This window comes from Arachis hypogaea, chromosome 14, assembly GCF_003086295.3.
Source record: "Arachis hypogaea cultivar Tifrunner chromosome 14, arahy.Tifrunner.gnm2.J5K5, whole genome shotgun sequence".
In the NCBI taxonomy this organism is placed as follows: Eukaryota; Viridiplantae; Streptophyta; class Magnoliopsida; order Fabales; family Fabaceae; genus Arachis; species Arachis hypogaea.
Window position 1 is genome coordinate 80,810,963 of NC_092049.1, and position 19,669 is coordinate 80,830,631.

The 19,669-nt window shown below is 39.3% G+C and overlaps 2 non-coding genes across 2 annotated transcripts; both read left to right on the forward strand.

The window, feature by feature from the left end:
* Positions 1-493: 493 nt before the first annotated feature.
* LOC112745978 (small nucleolar RNA R71) lies at positions 494-601 on the forward strand. The gene has a single exon (XR_003173881.1). It is a non-coding gene; the product is annotated as a small nucleolar RNA R71 (small nucleolar RNA).
* Positions 602-12,932: 12,331 nt separating this feature from the next.
* On the forward strand, positions 12,933-13,036 carry LOC112746613 (small nucleolar RNA R71). The gene has a single exon (XR_003174486.1). It is a non-coding gene; the product is annotated as a small nucleolar RNA R71 (small nucleolar RNA).
* Positions 13,037-19,669: the final 6,633 nt, after the last annotated feature.

A 19,669-nucleotide genomic window follows, 5' to 3' on the forward strand; every position in this document is an offset into this window, starting at 1 on the left:
CTTGATTGTAGTTTCCAACTTGGTTGTAATTGCCACCTTGTTGATTGTATCCTTGAGTCGGGCTATCATAGAAATTATGAGTAGCTACCAAGGTGTTGTCTTCTTGTTGGAGCTACGAACACTTATCAGTGTAATGAGTGTAATTAGCACATATTCCGCATACTCTTTGAGGAACCAACTATTGACTTTGTTGTGATGGGGGAGGCTGAGATTGTTGTTGATTCAGCTGTATCTGCTTCAGTAGGTTGGTCATCTCACATATAGCCTGTGTGAAAGCAGTAGTCTCACTGCTAAGGGAAATCTCTGCAATAGCTCTGGGATGGTTGTTCATGTGTCTAGCATTCCGAGTGGACTCAGCTAGCTCACTGATCAGTTGCCACACTTCATCTGTGGTCTTGTACTTTTTCAGAGAACCATTACTCGCACCATCCAATGTAGTCTTATCCTAGGGCTTCATGCCTTGAGTGAAGTAGCTGATCAACACCAAGTTGTCAATCATGTGGTGGGGGCATGCATCCAGAAGATTCTTGAAACGTTCCCAATACTCATAAAGAGTTTCTGATTCTTCTTGAATGATGCAGGAAATCTCCTTCCTCAGTCTGTCTGTAACTTCAGCCGGAAAGTATTTTTCCAAGAATTCTCTCTTGAGCGTGTCCCAGTTAGTAACAACTGCCTCAGGTTGAGTGTAGTACCACTCCCTCGCCTTTCCATCAAGAGAAAATGGGAAGGCGATTAGCAGAATAGAAGTTTCATCTGCACCATGACGCCTAACAGTAGAACAGGCTGTCTGAAAGTCCCTGAGGTGCTTTATAGGCTCTTGAGCAGGTAAGCCATGAAACTTAGGTATCAAGTTGATTAGCGCTGTCTTCAGTTCAAAATTTGCAGCCAGATTTAGGTGACGCGCTTGATACGGTTGCAGTGTAAAGTCTGGGGCTCCAACTTCCTGGAGAGTAATCCTCCTGGGCTCCGCCATATTACCTGCACGTAAATCAACCGAATCAGTAGTAGAGGAGCTTGTTTCTTCCTCAAATGCGGCTAAGCTCGGATCAGGCAGTGAACGCGTCATTCAACGAAAGAAACATACAGCTCATGGTAATAAAAGAAAATAAAATATGCAATTAAATAAAATTAAAAATATTTACACCAATTAATAATTTAGCACGCCATTGCAACTCCTCGGCAATGGCGCCAAAAATTGACGTGACAAAAATTGGCCGATTAAGAAATTAATATAAGAAATACGTTGCAAGTACAGTTCTTAACCAGCAAAAATCTGCTTATCAATTTAGAAAGGTTGTCACAAATATAAAATGAAAATACTGGGAGTATAAATCCCAGGTCATCTCCCAACGAGTTGACAAAAGAGTGCTATCCTATTAATCAGGAGTTTTCCAAAAGGTTTTAAGAGTTGGAGAACAGAAAAGTAAATAATTGTAAATTAAAACAATAAAAATCAGTGAGAGAATTTATATAATCAAATAAAAGCCTTGACCGGGAGTAGATTAATTGGAAGTTCTATCCTTGTTGGATTTTCTCAAGTGCAGTATCAAGAGGCTGTTGTTTTTACTTAGTTAACCCTTACTAAATAAAGGAAAGTCAAGTGATTGAGCTAACTCTTATTCGCAAGTCCTAATCCTCTCCCTTGGGAAGGATTAGCATTACTAAATAGAGAATTAGCCAATAGCTTCCAATTTAACTAATCACTTGAGCATTCCAACTCTAGGGTCTGCTTTTAATCAACCCCCTAGTCAAGTTAGGAGTCTACTCCATTGACATGAAAATTACTTGCTTAGAATTAAAAAGGGAATAAAAGGAAAAAATGATAAAGAATAACTGAAAATTAATTAAAAGTAAAAATAGTTCTTTGCATTAATAAATCCCAAAATCATAAACATACTTATCCAAACAGGATTAATGGGCAATAAAAGAGTAAAGGAATAGGAAAACAAACTAAAATAATGAAACTTCAACGGAGGTAGTGATTCTTCTCAATATCCAAAGCAAAAGCATAAAATTCGAAATCTATGAATGTGAAGAAAACCTAGAGGAAGTAGTGATTTTATTTCTATGATTCCAAACTAAAACTTAAACTATGCTAATGAGAATGTGTGTTGAGCCTCTGCCTTCCCCTGGCTCTAGTCTGTGTTTCTGGGCCGAAAATTGGGTCCAAACTCAGCCCAAAATCACCCCCAGTGTTTTCTGCGTTATCTGCAGGTCGTGCATGTCACGCGTACGTGTCAGTCACGCGTACGCGTCAATGGTCATCTTCGCGTGTTACGCATATGCGTCAGGTACACGCATGCATCGACGTGCAAACTCCAATCCACGCGTACGCGTCAGGTATGCGCACGCGTCGCTGTAAATTTCTCCAAATCACGCGCACACGTGAGCCATGCGTGCGCATCGATGCTCGCTGGTTATCTCCTTAGTTTCTTGTGTTCCTTCCATTTTTGCAAGCTTCCTCTCCATCCTCTAAACCATTCTTGCCCTATAAAGCCTGAAACACTTAACACACGGATCACGTCATCAAATGGTACAAAGGGGAATTAAAATACACAAATTAAAGGCTTAGGAAGCAAGTTTTCAATCATAGAACAAAACTAGGAAGAAATTGTAAAATCATGCAAATAGTATGAATAAGTGTGCAAAGACTTGATAAAAACCACTCAAATCAGCACAAGATAAACCATAAAATAGTGGTTTATCAAACTCCCCCGATTCTTGTTGGTTTAGAAACTATACTTTCAACGAGACTTTATTTTTGAAATTCTTTACTAGCAAAAATCCGTTCATCAAAATGGCGCCGTTGCCAAGGAATTGCAAACGTGTGCCTTATTATTGGTTATTGTGAATATTGTGAATAATTTTACATTTTCGTTTCTTTGTTAGTGTTTCTAGTTTTAGGAGTTTATTTTCATTAATTTTTTTATTAGTTTTTTTTTTACTTGCTACTATGAATTCTCACCCCTTTCGCTATGAGTTTGGTTCAAATAATGTTGTAGGGAATGGAAGCTATAATGAGAACATGCATCGAGGTCGGAACAATCAAAGATGGGAGGCACCACAAGGATTTGATCGACCCTTTCAGCAACAACCTCCTCCAAAGTGCCATGGGCAACGACCATTCTACGATGCATCCCAAGACAATAGTTATGGTGGACCCTTTCGTGACAACCAACCTCCACCAACATACTATAATCAAGAGCCATTCCAAGAAGCATACCAAGATAACGACTATGGTGAGCATTCTTTTGATTATCAACAACCACCACCATACGCCTATGAACCCTCTCCTCAACATAATTTTGAGCCATCATACTCACAAGCACCTTACCACCAAACACCTCCATGTGACCCTAATCCTTACCCACCATACCAAGAGCCTTATGAGCCATACACAGAACCACCTCAACTCCAAAACAATTACCCCCTTCCTCTTCCAATGACGAGTTGCTTCACTCTATTGAACAAAGACAAACAACCATGGAAAGCACACTTACCGGTCTAACCTCTGCATTACAAGCTCTCGTCTTCCATATCGGATCATTGACGACCTCCAATATTCAACCCTCAAGCTCTAGTGCACTTCCTTTTCAACCACATAATGATCTCTCCATCCCATCACCGCCCTCCATGGAAGAACACTCACATCCATCAATCCAAGAGCAACACGATCCCAATTATGCTATTGACATGGAACAAGAGAGAAGGGATCGTCTTCACGAATTCATACTTCATAAGAAGCTAGAGGAGGCCCTAAAGGGGGAGGTAGCAGAGACCCTTGAAGATGATAGAGTAGTTGAAGAATTAGTGAAGGACGACATCAAGGAGGAGTTTGATTTTGCATTAGAACAAGTGGAGGGAGCCGTAATGGTTGAAGAGGAGGAAGTGGTTGAAGACTTAGGAGATGCGGAACCTCCATGGGAAAGTCCAGTCATAGAGCCTCCTTCTAAGGTGTTTGATGTTGATGTTGAGGAGGGTGTACAACCTCCAAAGTATACCATGGTTGAAGACTTTGAAGAGGTTGATCAAGAGAGGGAGATTAAAGAAGAAGAGGCACAACATCCCATGCCGTTGGTAAGTAATGAAGAAGAAATTGAATTGAAAGAAAGCTACCAAGAGGAAGAGGTTGAAATTGAAGAAGCTTGCAAAGAGGTGAAAGTTGTCAAGGAAGACCTCAAGGGAATGGAGCTAGAAATCACCTTACCAAAGTTGTTGGAGACCTCTTCCCCAAAGCCATCATCATCCATTCCTTCATTCAAGTGGGTAAATCTTTCATCTCTAAGCTTAATTAGCCCACTTGAGTATGCTTTGCTTGAGACGGATGGGCAATTTAGAGCTCTTTGTGGCTATAAGAGTAAGAGGGAGATGGTTAGTGGTAAGAGTTATCCTGCAAGGTTCAATATGGTTGCACGCTCCAAGTTGAAGTGCCAGGATTGGTGTAGAGCTCGATTGAATGGGTCTAGGAAGTCGTTTGGGTACTTCATTGAGAATTTAAATTGCTTGCCACTCGGTTGGAACAATGATGATCAACACAAAGATGGGTGCAAAAGCAAGGTTTTGGACCCCAGAATTCAGTCTAGAAATCAACACTGTTGGGGCCTTGTCACTTGCTTTAACTTGCTTGAAGGCTTTGTGCGCCTAGTTTGGGACCCCGGAGGCTTTTGGGAGTACAAACATTGGTGGGGATTCCTGGATGAGTTTAAGCACAAGCCACCATGACAAGGAGCTCACCAAATGTCCAATTTAAAGACTTTAACTAAAAGTGCTAGGTGGGAGACGACCCACCATGGTATGATCTTTCATTTTTATTTTAGTTTTAATTTATTTTATTTTATTTTTATTAGTGTTCATTCATACTTTCTACATCATGACCTGTATTTTGCATAAAAAAAAGGGGAGGGATTGACGCGCAAGCATCCACGACGCCCACGCGTCGTATGTGTATGTGCAAATAGGCAGAGAGTTCTGCAGGAATGACGCGGAAGGCATGCCTAGCGCACAAGCTAACCCACGCGTACACGTGCTGCACATGTACGCGTCCCCTGCGTTTTTTCCAATCCACGCGGAAGCGTCCCTGACGCGTACGCGTGGGATTGCAAATCGGTGTAAAAATGTGCTTGAACAGAGAGTTATGATGCCATGGTGCTGGAGTCGCGCGGGTACTCACGCGTACGCGTCCCTGACGCGTGCGCGTCCTTTCGCTTTCAGACCACCCACGCATACGCATGGGTGACGCGTACGCGTCGCATGGCTAGTACAGTTTTAACGCGCCCTGCGCGCGCATCACGTACCGCTTTTCATTCCTTTCTCCTTTCTTCTCTCCTTTCTCCTTTTTCCTTCCTTCTTTCTTACTTTCTTCTTTTCCACTTCTTTAACTTCTCATCCTCATTCTTTTTCATTCTATTTTCTCTATTACATTTGCATACTCTCATTCATTGCATTTTAATTTTGTGCATGTTTTATTTTCTTTCCTAAGTTTATTATTTTACCATTGGTGTTAAATGTTCCTATTCACCTGTTGCGTCTTTTCCTAAAATATTTTGGTGCTTCGTGACTTGTTCTTAACTGTTGGGTGTTATTACTTATAAGTCAATGTTAATTTTTCTGATACTGGTATTCCTTTTGCATTGACATGAACTTATACTATCTTGCCTTACCCACACCCTCTTTCCCATTATTGCAATTTCTGTACTTTTGATATGTCATTTGATGCTATTGTCTTCTCACTTGCATGTTGTAGCTACCATGTACTTGAGACCCTCATTATTTGGCATTAACCCAACCATATTCTGGGTTACTTTTCTTCTTTTTTTTCTTTTTTCAGGATGGCCACCAGGAAGAGAACCGGAAGACGTTTATATGGGGCAACAGACAAGTCCATCTGCACAATATTTGGAGAAAAGCGTCAGTTGGAACCACCCGTCCACTTGCACATCTTAGCATGCACCGAGGACGGTGAAATCTTTAAGTGTGGGGAGGTTGACACCGACTTCCGTGGGTTAGTTATTCTCTTCTCAACACCAATGGTTTATTTTTTTCCTTGTTAGTGTTGCATTTGCATGTTTGATTTCATGTTGTTTGATTTTTGTGCATATTTTACCACTGCTTGGTTAAAGTAATGAGTTTCTTTTCAAGACCCTTTTTATAGAATTTCACTAATTTAAATTAAAACATTTGTGTTAAACTTGTTTGAGGATTGTAATTTGGAACATGAATTATAGCTAAGAACACACAACCTGTGAGATTTGAGCTTAATTACATGGTTACACTATTTAACCATAATAGTTTTTCTTGTGTGTTTCTGACGTTAGAATTTTTGCCAGTAAAGAATTTCATAAAAACATTTGCGTTGTAGATATAGTCTCTAAACCGACAAAAATCCCTTCGTACAAATTTTTTGGTTGTCACAAGTAACATACCCCTTAAAAATTGTTAACCGAGTATTCAAACCTCGGGTCGTCTTCTCAAGGAACTGCAAGGAAGTATGTTCTTATTATTGGCTATAAAGGTTGTAATCGGGGTTTAGAAGGTGAGAAGCAAGTGATTTGAATGACAAGTAAAGTAAATGGAAATTAAAATAAATAAAACTGTAAAGCAAACTTTTGGCAAGGTAAGAGAAATTGGAAGTCCAACTTAGTTATCCCTCTCAACAATAATGAAAGTTGAATCTAAATTCCACTTAGTTAACCTTTACTAGAGCAAAGGAAAGTCAAGGGACTAATTAGTTTGACCTTCGAATCCTATTTATTTCCTAAGAAAAAGTTGGGATTATTGAAGTTCAGTTCAATTAGCAAGATAACGATATCAATTATGCTGAGTTTAATAATTGATGCGTGGAAAACTTGTCTCTCAACAAATCTCCCTTCGGCAAGTGTACCGAAGTTGTCGTCAAGTAAAAACTCACAATAGATTGAGGTCGAATCCCACAGGGATTGATTGATCAAGCAACTTTAATTAGAAGAATGTTCTAGTTGAGCGAATCCAGAATTTGGGTTGAGAGTTGCAGAAAATAAAATGGTGAGAATGTAAATAACAGAAAAGTAAATGCTAGAATTAAAGAACTAGAAGTAAATGACTGAAAATAAATTGCAGAATTGTAAATGGGAATGGGGGATTTGCTCATAAAAGTAAATCGCAGAAATTAAAGAGAATGGGTAAGATTAGAGATGGGGAATTCATTGGGCTTAGGAGATGTTGCAATTCTCCGGATCAAGTTCATTTTCATCTCTTCCTCAATCAATGCACTCATTGATCTCCTTGGCAATCTTAAGTGATTGAATTGCAATTCCTTGCAATTCAATCTCTCAAATCTTGATCAATAGCCAATTCCTTGGTCAATTGCTCATGAGAAGAGATGAAGTATGGTCACTGATTATACCACATGCATTTCCCAAACCAAGTATTGAGAGGGTTATAGACACATACCCATCCAAACCCAATTTGGTCCAGCATGAGAAAGCATTTCTAGCTTGATCTCTTCATTCCTCTTCCAAGGTTCAAAAGAGATCCAAGTTTGAATAGCTTCTCTTCCAAGATAACTACTCAATTGGATGAAGATCGAAAGCTTTCAAGTAAAATCAAGAGGAAAGATAGAAGAAGAACATGAAAATTAGTATTGATCCATCAAATTACAACAGAGCTCCCTAACCCAATGAAAGGGGTTTAGTTATTCATAGCTCTTGAAAATGAAAACAAAGATGGAGAATACATCATAAAACTAAATATTGCAAAGAAAGTAAATACAGAGAGTAATTCTTCAGCCTCCAGAACTCCTTTACAATTCAAAGTTACTCCTATGTATACTACTCTTCTCAGCTTCTAGTTTACTCTTCAAGTCTTGGGCCTTTGGATCTTGAGTTTGAAGCAGTTCTTTTCTTCATTTGGGCTTGGCTTTACTTGCAGAGAGAAAGTGCTAAGTGGGTAGAGACTTCAGCTCAGGACGTTAGGGGTGTTAATATTTAGTGAGAATATAAGTTCGAGAACGTTAGTGACACTTAACATTGTCACTAACGTTCCAATGCACCCCTTTGCCTTACGTTAAAACCCACGTTAACTAGGTTAACGTGGCTTTTAACGTTGCCTTGTTAGTCCTTCGAGAACGTTAGTGACACTCAACATTGTCACTAACGTTCCAGTGTGCCCCTTCTTGTTTCACGTTAAAGCCCACGTTAACTAGGTTAACGTGGCTTCTAACGTGGTCCTTGCCAACCTTCGAGAACGTTAGTGACACTCAACATTGTCACTAACGTTCCAATGTGCCCCTGGGTCTCACGTTAGAGTCCACGTTAACTAGGTTAACGTGGCTTCTAACGTGGCCATCTTTTAACCATCCCAACGTTAGTGACAATGTTGAGTGTCACTAACGTTGTCTCATCTTTCATTTCTCATCGTTAGCTTCCATGTTAACCAAGTTAACGTGGAGGTTAACGTGACTCTTGGGGTTGTGTGGTTGCTTCAACGTTAGTGACAATGTTGAGTGTCACTAACGTTGTCGACAACTCTTCATCCTCTACGTTAATTCCCACGTTAACCAAGTTAACGTGGGAGTTAACGTGGTACTTAGCACCATAGGCCAACATTAGTGACAATGTTGAGTGTCACTAACGTTGGCTTCTCTCCCTCCCCCTTAACGTTAGAGGCCACGTTAACTAGGTTAACGTGGCTTCTAACGTGGCCACTTATGAGTGATTGCCAACGTTAGTGACGATGTTGAGTGTCACTAACATTGGCTCAACTTCTCTTCTCCACGTTAAAGTTCACGTTAACTTGGTTAACGTGACTCTCTAACGTGGGTATTGATGGCTTTCTTTGAGAGTGTTATTGGCAATCACTTTTTTCATTAATCCTTGCAAGTTACCTCCCCTTTCTTGCTCCTTTTTGGTCCTGAAATCAAGCAACAAAGTGCATCAAAGCTCCAGTCTAAGTCATGAGTAATGCAACATAATATTTGTCACTAAACTTATGCAAAATCCTCATGAAATCATGTAAAATGCACAATGTGTGCTTGAGTCAAGGCATAAGTGAATATTTACCCAAAACTAGCTTATTTCCTAAAGAAATGCATGAAACTAACCTAAAAAGAGTAAAGAAAAGGTCAGTAAAACTGGCCAAGATGCCCTGGCATCACAACACCAAACTTAAAGCTTGCTTGTCCCTAAGCAAGTACTGGAACAAGAGAATGATGAATGGAATATCCAGAGGAATGAGTCATTCTTGTGGAAGTCATATTACTGATTTTATGGTAGTTTCTTGCATAGCAACTTAGGTTCATTCCATTACTGGTTTTCAGACCTTTATCATGTCCCTAAACACTTACTTTGTTTATATCTCATGAGACTTTTATTCATTGATCCTTTTATTGTTGTTTCAAGGGTTATTTGTGTTATTTAGGCTAAGTGCTCTGTAAGGGGGCAACTCTTTAAGATAAGCTTTCAGCCAACACTCCCGAACCAGTTGGTTCAAGGTGCTAGGTGTTGAACCACCCCTAAGGACTTACTCCCTCAAGTCTCTCCCCCATACATATACACCACAGGCATATAGTTTATTTGTTTTCTTTTCTTGATACCTTGGTGTCCAGCACCTCTTTGGGTTACTAAATGCTCTGTAGTGAGGGTTACTCTTGATAGTGGATTTTCAGCTGATAATCCCGGGTTAGTTAACCCAAGTTACCAAGTGATAAAGCACCCCTAAGAGCTTATTCATCCAAGTAGATCCCTCACACAGGGGCACCACAGACACTTGCCTCAAGCTTAAAACCATTGATGCCTAGCCTTATTGCTTACTCTTTTTCTTTTGTTTTTCACTTCCATTGTTCTTTCCCTTTTCTCTTCTTAGGATCTTGTTATTAACTTAGTCTCATGAGTGTATCTAAAGCAAAGTATTCAGGATAGATAGTTGTCCTCCTAACCTTGTGGTTGAACCAACTTAGCTAACTTATAACTACCCCAAGGATTCATGAATGCACTTCCACAATATAAACTCCACTCTGGTCTTTTAAAAACATAAACATTCTCTTCTTCATTTGATAAAAAGGGATAAACTTACAAGTAGATAAGGGAATGATGCAGTGACATAAAGACCAGTGCACATAGACTCTCTTCCATACCAAAAACTAAAAATAACATGATTTGAAAAAGGTTTAAACATAACATGGAAGCAAGTTCTATTTCATACAAGATCTTCCTTATTTAAAACACAGAGAAAGATGGAACAAAGAAGGAATTCCACCACCTTTTACTGTTGTGGGTGTCCACGCTCTTTTCCTTGCTTGTCCTCCTTATTTTTGTTGCCTCGCTTCTTTGGGTGAAAGTGCACCATTTCCTTATAAGATTCCTACAAGGTCACTGGAAGTTGCTTGTTCCCAAAGCACTTGAGACATAGTTAGCTTATATGTATGCTTGTGCCTCTTGAACTCAGTTTGGTGTGTGAACACCAAACTTAGTTCTTTGCCCAGTACACAATATTGCATATATGCAGAAACCCTCATATCTTATTATCAACAAAGCAATGATCACCTATAGTCTAACTACACCTAAGTGGTTTCTCTTGGTTGAATGGAGCTAGCAATGTTCTTTTGGGAGTGGGATGTAATTCTAACCAATGTCCTTTAGTGGAACACCAAACTTAGAATTACACCATCACTCTTGGATTGTTCTAGTGTGGAACACCAAACTTAGTTCCTTTCAATACAGGGGAAACCACTTGTGACTTTTATTGAAATAAGGATGAAATTGAAACTACATGAGGTTGGGTTGCCTCCCAACAGAGCGCTCTTTTATCGTCGCTAGCTCGACGAGTTTCCTTCATCATGGTGGTTGGTAATGCTTAAAGTCCTCCCCTCTTGCTGTGGACTTGTATCCATTGGTTGGATCAATGATCTCCATATGTTCCAGAGAAAGAACTCTGTTGATAGTGAAGACCTTGGGTAATTGAGATGGTACAGTAGGGAGATTAGGGGGAATATCTGGGAAGTAAGCTGAGACAACTCTATCCCCTGGAGAGAAATCTTCCGTAGGGATCTTCTTATTCCTCCATCTCCTTGGTACCTTCTTTTTTATTTCTTTTGAGGTTGCCTTCCCTTGGTGACCTCTTTTCTCCAAGGAGTTGTGATGCTGTCTTCACCTGCCTCTAGAGGTTTTGGTTCCTCCAACTTCTCCTTGAGCTGTGGCAATTGCTGTTTTCCTTGTTTGTCAGTTAATGGGGTCTCAGAGTGAACTGGCTGTGCTTCAGTGCTTGTTTCGTCCTTCAGTGTCTCATTGTCATTCGTGCTTAGTTCCTTGTCCTCTTGATCTGTTTCTTGTGAGAGTTTGAAAACATTGAAGCTGAGTCGTTCATCATGGATTCTCAATATTAGCTCCCCTTTCTCTACATCGATAAGTGCTCTGGCCGTAGCTAGAAATGGTCTTCCCAATATGATTGGGTGAGTGTGACTTTCTTCCATGTCCAGAATGACAAAGTCTGTTGGGAGAAAGTACTTCCCAACCTTTAGCAACACATTTTCCACCACTCCTATTGCCTGCTTTTGAGTTTTCTCAGCCAGTCTGATAATGACATCTGTAGGCATTATCTCATTGATCTGCAGCCTCTTCACCAGGGATAAGGGCAGTAAGTTGATGCTGGCCCCTAGATCACATAGTGCTCTGTCGAACATAGTTTCACCTATGGCACAAGGGATATGAAAACTTCCTGGGTCTCTTCTTTTTGTAGGTAACTCAGGTTGAATAAGGGCACTACATTCCTTGTTCATCACTATAGTCTGCCCTCCCTTGAGTGAGCTTTTCCTGGGAAGAAGTTCCTTCATATATTTGATGAATGCAGGCATTTGTTGAATTGCCTTGATGAATGGTATGTTCACATGCAGAGATGCAAACAAGTCTAGGAACCTTGAGTATATTCTTTTTCCCACAGTACCATTGAGCAGTTGAGGGAATGGTGCATAGAGCTTCAGCAGCTCTTGTTGTGAGATTTCTGGTTCTTTGTGATCTCTATCCTCCTCCTTTGTTGAGTTGTCTTCAGGTTGTTTGCACATTTTGCCTTGCTTGTCTTCAATCTCTTGATCGCTTGTAGTGACCATTTTGCAATCTTCCCATCTTACTTTCTTTGCTTCTCCCTTGGGGTTTTTCTCAGTGTCACTTGGGAAGCTATCAGTAGGTTTGGGAATTTTCTCAGCTAAATATCCCACCTGGAATTCTATCTTCCTAATGGTTTCTCCCTGGTTCTTAATATTGGCTCACACCTCCTCTTTGAACACCTTATTTTCTTGAATCTCTTGGCTTATTCCTTCAAGTAAGGTTTCAATCTTAGAGAGCCTGTCATCAATTGATGAGTGGTTCGGAGCTGATGTGCTGTTTTGGTTTTGATAAGTGTGTGGAGAGTTGTTGTTGTGGGGGTGTTGAGATGTCTTCTGGGTGAATTGTTGGTGAGCTGCATTGTTGTTGGGATTGTAACGTCTCTGGTCTTGGTTTTGATCTTGCTCACTTCCCCACCCAAAGTTCGGGTGATTTCTCCATCCAGGGTTGTAAGTCTTGGAGTATGGATCATAGTTTTTCCTTGGTGAATTCCCAATGTAGTTGGCTTGCTCCTGACTCCCTTCTGCTTCTTGGTTTACTCCTTCTTGTGTTGTTGATGAAGTGGAGATTGCTGCTACTTGGTTCATCTCCATCTTCTTGGTGAGGTCAGCCAGCTGCTGAGTAATGAGCTTGTTTTGGGCCAACAGAGCATCTACATTGTTTAGCTCCATCACTCCTCTTGTGTTCCCTCTTTCGGAAGCATAGAAGTAGTCATTTTCTGCTACTGTTTCAATAACATATATAGCTTCCTCAATGGTCTTCTTCTTGTTCAAAGACCCTCCAGATGAATGATCTACTGCCTTCCTTGACTCATAAGAGTGCCCTTCATAGAAAATGTGCAGCTGGACCCATTCGTTGAACATGTTAGGTGGACACCTCCTTGTTAAGTCTTTGAACCTCTCCCATGCTTCATACAGAGTCTCACCATCCTGTTGCCTGAAGGTTTGAACCTCAGCTCTCAGCCTATTGATTCATTGAGGAGGGTAGAATCTTGCTAAGAATTTGTTCACCACATCCTCCCAAGTTGTCAAGCTCTCCCTTGGGAAGGATTCCAGCCACTTGGTTGCCTTGTCTCTGAGTGAGAAGGGAAATAAGAGCAATCTATAGGCGTCAGGATGAACACCATTAGATTTCACTGTGTCACATATTCTCAGGAAGGTGGTCAAATGTTGGTTGGGATCTTCTTGAACACCTCCTCCAAACGAACAGTTGTTCTGAACAAGGGTGATGAGCTGTGGTTTAAGTTCAAAGTTGTTGGCATGGATTGTTGGCTTTTGGATGCTACTTCCACAATTGCCTGGGTTTGGATTAATGTAAGAGCCCAAAACTCTTCTATCCTCCCCAGCATGATTTGCTCCACCTCCTCTGCCATGGTTGTGAGTCTCTTCTTCATGATGATTTTCCATGTTTTCTTCCATGTTTGGTTCAAAGTATTCCTCAAATTGTTCCTCCTCTTCTTTAGCACCAACTACTCGTTTTCCTCTTGCCTCCCTCCTTAGTCTAAGGAAGGTTCTCTCTGGTTCAGAATCAAAGGAAGTTGAAGTCCCGCTTCTTCTCCCTGTCATACAACCAACAAGTACAAGCAGAGAAGATAGGTGCAGACAGTATTTATGTCAGAATTGATGTTAGTTGTGGGTGATGCAATATATCAAACAGTTAGTGGGTTAGCAAACAGAATTGAAAATAACAAAGAAAAACAAGAGAGTAGATGGAGAAGGGAAGAAGTTTTACTAAAGCAAAAAGCAAATCAATCAAACAGAAAATGAAATACACAAAATAAAATGCTCAATCTAGTGATCTTCCAATCTAATCATTGTTGATGCACAATCAATCCCCGGCAACGGCACCATAAACTTGATGCGTGGAAAACTTGTCTCTCAACAAATCTCCCTTCGGCAAGTGTACCGAAGTTGTCGTCAAGTAAAAACTCACAATAGAGTGAGGTCGAATCCCACAGGGATTGATTGATCAAGCAACTTTAATTAGAAGAATGTTCTAGTTGAGCGAATCCAGAATTTGGGTTGAGAGTTGCAGAAAATAAAATGGCGAGAATGTAAATAACAGAAAAGTAAATGCTAGAATTAAAGAACTGGAAGTAAATGACTGAAAATAAATTGCAGAATTGTAAATGGGAATGAGGGATTTGCTCATAAAAGTAAATCGCAGAAATTAAAGAGAATGGGTAAGATTAGAGATGGGGAATTCATTGGGCTTAGGAGATGTTGCAATTCTCCGGATTAAGTTCATTTTCATCTCTTCCTCAATCAATGCACTCATTGATCTCCTTGGCAATCTTAAGTAATTGAATTGCAATTTCTTGCAATTCAATCTCTCAAATCTTGATCAATAGCCAATTCCTTGGTCAATTGCTCATGAGAAGAGATGAAGTATGGTCACTGATTATACCACATGCATTTCCCAAACCAAGTATTGAGAGGGTTATAGTCACATACCCATCCAAACCCAATATGGTCCAGCATGAGAAAGCATTTCTAGCTTGATCTCTTCATTCCTCTTCCAAGGTTCAAAAGAGATTCAAGTTTGAATAGCTTCTCTTCCAAGATAACTACTCAATTGGATGAAGATCGAAAGCTTTCAAGTAAAATCAAGAGGAAAGATAGAAGAAGAACATGAAAATTAGTATTGATCCATCAAATTACAACAGAGCTCCCTAACCCAATGAAAGGGGTTTAGCTGTTCATAGCTCTTGAAAATGAAAACAAAGATGGAGAATACATCATAAAACTAGAAATTACAAAGAAAGTAAATACAGAGAGTAATTCTTCAGCCTCCAGAACTCCTTTACAATTCAAAGTTACTCCTATATATACTACTCTTCTCAGCTTCTAGTTTACTTTTCAAGTATTGGGCCTTTGGATCTTGAGTTTGAAGCAGTTCTTTTCTTCATTTGGGCTTGGCTTTACTTGCAGAGAGAAAGTGCTAAGTGAGCAGAGACTTCAGCTCAGGACGTTAGGGGTGTTAATATTTAGTGAGAATATAAGTTCGAGAACGTTAGTGACACTTAACATTGTCACTAACGTTCCAATGCACCCCTTTGCCTTACGTCAAAACCCACGTTAACTAGGTTAACGTGGCTTTTAACGTTGCCTTGTTAGTCCTTCGAGAATGTTAGTGACACTCAACATTGTCATTAACGTTCCAGTGTGCCCCTTCTTGTTTCACGTTAAAGCCCACGTTAACTAGGTTAACGTGGCTTCTAACGTGGTCTTTGCCAACCTTCGAGAACGTTAGTGACACTCAACATTGTCACTAACGTTCCAATGTGCCCCTAGGTCTCACGTTAGAGTCCACGTTAACTAGGTTAACGTGGCTTCTAACGTGGCCATCTTTTAGCCATCCCAACCTTAGTGACAATGTTGAGTGTCGCTAACGTTGGCTCATCTTTCATTTCTCATCGTTAGCTTCCACGTTAACCAAGTTAACGTGGAGGTTAACGTGACTCTTGGGGGTTGTGTGGTTGCTTCAACGTTAGTGACAATGTTGAGTGTCACTAACGTTGTCGACAACTCTTCATCCTCTACGTTAATTCCCACGTTAACCAAGTTAATGTGGGAGTTAACGTGGTACTTAGCACCATAGGCCAACGTTAGTGACAATGTTGAGTGTCACTAACGTTGGCTTCTCTCCCTCCCCCTTAACGTTAGAGGCAACGTTAACTATGTTAACGTGGCTTCTAACGTGGCCACTTATGAGTTATTGCCAACGTTAGTGACAATGTTGAGTGTCACTAACGTTGGCTCAACTTCTCTTCTCCACGTTAGAGTTCACGTTAACTTGGTTAACGTGACTCTCTAACGTGGGCATTGATGGCTTTCTTTGAGAGTGTTATTGGCAATCACTTTTCTCATTAATCCTTGCAAGTTACCTCCCCTTTCTTGCTCCTTTTTGGTCCTGAAATCAAGCAACAAAGTGCATCAAAGCTCCAGTCCAAGTCATGAGTAATGCAACATAATATTTTTCACTAAACTTATGCAAAATCCTCATGAAATCATGTAAAATGCACAATGTGTGCTTGAGTCAAGGCATAAGTGAATATTTACCCAAAACTAGCTTATTTCCTAAAGAAATGCATGAAACTAACCTAAAAACAGTAAAGAAAAGGTCAATGAAACTGGCCAAGATGCCCTGGCATCAATAATGTTGAGTTACTGATTTCTTAACAAAGACCAAAGAGGGAAAAAGTAAATTGCTAGAATAAAATATCTTCAGATTGGAAACAATGATAACATAAATCAAAAGGAGCAATGATAAACTAAAAATACCTCAATTATCATTAATTCAAATAATACTCTGTAACATGGAATAATTCATAAATTAAATTATAAAAGTAAATAATCAACTCAAGTGCTAGAATAAATAAATAAAAGTGAAAAGGGAAGCTTAAAACAAAGGAACATAAAACCTGAATCGAGAGTCACTCTTAAAAACTAAGAGAAGTCCTAAATCCTAATCCTAAGAGAGAGAGGAGAGAACATCTCTCAAACTAAATCTAAATCATGGGAAGTAAAAATTGGCGAGCTCTCCCTAAATGGATGCGTTCCCCCACTTTATAACCTTTGGTCTATGCCTTCTGGACTTGGATTTTGGCCAAAAAGGGCTTCAGAATTCGCTATGAGCGTTTTCTGCAATTTCTGGTGCGTGGCCTCTGTCACGCGGTCGCGTCATTCGGAGCTTTTCTTGCCACGCGGTCACGTCAGTCATGCGACCGCATCATGTGTGTTCTGCTTAAGGCGCGCGGTCGCGTCAGTCATGCGGCCGCGTCGCTGCTGATTCGCGCTTGGCACGCGATCGCTTCGTCCATGCGATCGTGTGGATGCTAGTTTCTTCAGAAGCTCCGTTTTGTGCTTTCCTTCCATTTTTGTATGTTTCCTTTCCATCCTTTAAGTCATTCCTACCTTAGAAGATCTAAAACTACTCAACACACTAATCACAGCATCGAATGGAAATAAAGGTAATTAAAATAATTAATATTAAAGCATAGGAAACATGTTTTTCACATACATCACATAATAAAGAAGGGAAAGTAAAACCATGCAATTAATATGAATAAGTGGGTGAAGGATTGAATAAATCACTCAAATTAAGCACAAAATATATCATAAAATATGGGTTTATCAGTTTCCTTCTCTATAATTGTAATCTATATTTTGTTCCATTCTATATGTCCATTGTTTAGTGTATTTACATGCATACATATGATTGAGGCCATCAATTGTTATTAGCTCACTTATCCCAAATAGCCTACCACTCTATTTACCTTTGTTAGCCATCTTGAGCCTTTTAATCCCCATTTGTTCTATATTTTACCACATCACTAGCCTTAAGTGAAAAAAAAATTAATTACCTGATTTGAATCTTTGGTTAGCTTAAGTTAGAGATTGTGTATTAATTAAGTGTGGGGAACTATGGGAACTTGGATTGATGAAAGTGTGTTGTGTTTTATTAGCAAAAGTATTGGGAATTTGGGTGCATACTCATATGAGACCAGAAAAATTAAAAACTCATGTGCATTGATATGTTATGTTTACTTTTATATTTTCAAAAAAAAACCCAAAAATATTATTACAATATAAATAAATAAATAGGGGACAAAAATTATCCCAATGCTAAGTCTAATAAAAGATCAATGCATATGTGGAGAAATTAAAGAAAGTTGATACATGAGTATGTGAAAAATACAAAAGGGAAATTTTGGGGTAGCTAGGCATGATTTTAGAAGTATATAGCGTGTATATGTGTGTGTGTAGGTGAGAACTTAGGTTAGTCAAAAATTCATATTATAGCTCACTTGGCCATACATATATCCTCACACTTACCTTAGCCCCATTACAACCCTGAAAAGACCTCATGATGTTTGCATTGGTATACTAAATATTTGTTGATTAGATAGATGAAGAACAAAGTTTAGAAAGCAAGATTAGAGAAGAGTAGAGTGATTCACCCTAGACACCTGAGAGATTAGAGTATACACTTCCTGTGAGGGTTCAATGCTTGATTCTATGTTCCCAACTTTCATGAGCTACCTTCTTACAAGTTTACTTATCTTTTATTGTATGATTTGAGTTAGTGAAATCTGATTTGTTTTTGTCTTGAAGAACTTGTTTACTTTTAACCAAGTAGGTATAAATATTTTTGCATGTAGTTGGATTCATATAGATAGGTTGCATTGCATAAATTCCACCATTTTGCCTTCACTCTTATAGTTTCTCTTGAGCTTAGCATGAGGACATGCTAATGTTTAAGTCTGGAGAGATTTGATGCACCACTATTTCGTGGTACATCTTGTGCTTAATTGAGTGGATTTTATCCACTATTCTTACATTTATTCATAGAATTCGCATGTTTTGCATTTTCCTTCCTAATTTTGTGCTATGATTGAAAACATGCTTCTTTGGCCTTAAATTTGCTAATTTTAAACCTCTCTTATTACCATTCGATGCCTTGATATGTGTATTAAGTGATTTCAAGGTTTATAGGACAGGAATGGCTTAGAGGATGGAAATGAAGCATGCAAAAGTGGAAGGAATACAAGAAACTGAAGGAATTGCTAAGTTGTCCAGCCTGACCTCTTCGTACTTAACTGACCATAACTTGAGCTACAGAGATCCAAATGAAGCATTTTCAGTTGCGTTGGAAAGCTAACATCAGGGGCTTCGAAATGATATATAATTTGTCATAGTTTCCCTGAAGATAAGTGACGCGCTCACGTGCATCACGCACACGCCTGCATCTGCAAAAATTCAGCATATCAGAATTCGCACCCACCGATTTCTGGGCTATTTTTGACCCAGTTCTCGACCCAGAAAACACAAATTAGAAGCTACAGAGTGGAGGAAAGGAATCAAGAGATACTTCTTATTATTCTCAACTTAGATTTTAGATGTAGTTTCTAGAGAGAGAGGCTTTCTCCTCTCTCTTAGGTTTTAGGATTTTAGGATTAGCTTTTATATTTCAGATTTATATTTTAGTTTAATTAGTTTTTCTTCTACTTTTATTTATTCTAGCACTTCAGTTATCTATTTCTCTTGTTGATTTGTTTATTTTTCCCAATTTAGTTTATGAACTCCTTGTTAGATTTGATTTTCTATTTAATGCAATTTGAGGTATTTCAGATTTATGATTGCTTTCTTCAATTTATGTTATTGATACATCCAATTTTATTTAGATTTCTCTCATTTTGGCTTTTATTGAGTAATTGGAGACTCTTGAGTTATCAAACTCCTTTGTTGATTGATAATTAGAATTTGCTGGTTGATTTGGATCCCTCTAAAGCTAGTCTTTCCTTAGGAGTTGACTAGGACTTGAGGAGTTAAATTGATTGGTCCACTTGACTTTCCTTCATAGTTAGAGGTTAACTAAGTGGGATTAATAAGCAATTCTCATCACAATTGATAAGGATAACTAGGATAGGACGTCCAGTTCTCATACCTTGCCAAGAGCTTTTCTAGTTATTAATTTACCTTCTTGTTATTTTACTTTCTTGTTCCTTATTTCAAAACCCAAAAAGATAAAATCCCATAACCAATAATAACTACACTTCCCTGTGATTCCTTGAGAGACGACCCGAGGTTTAAATA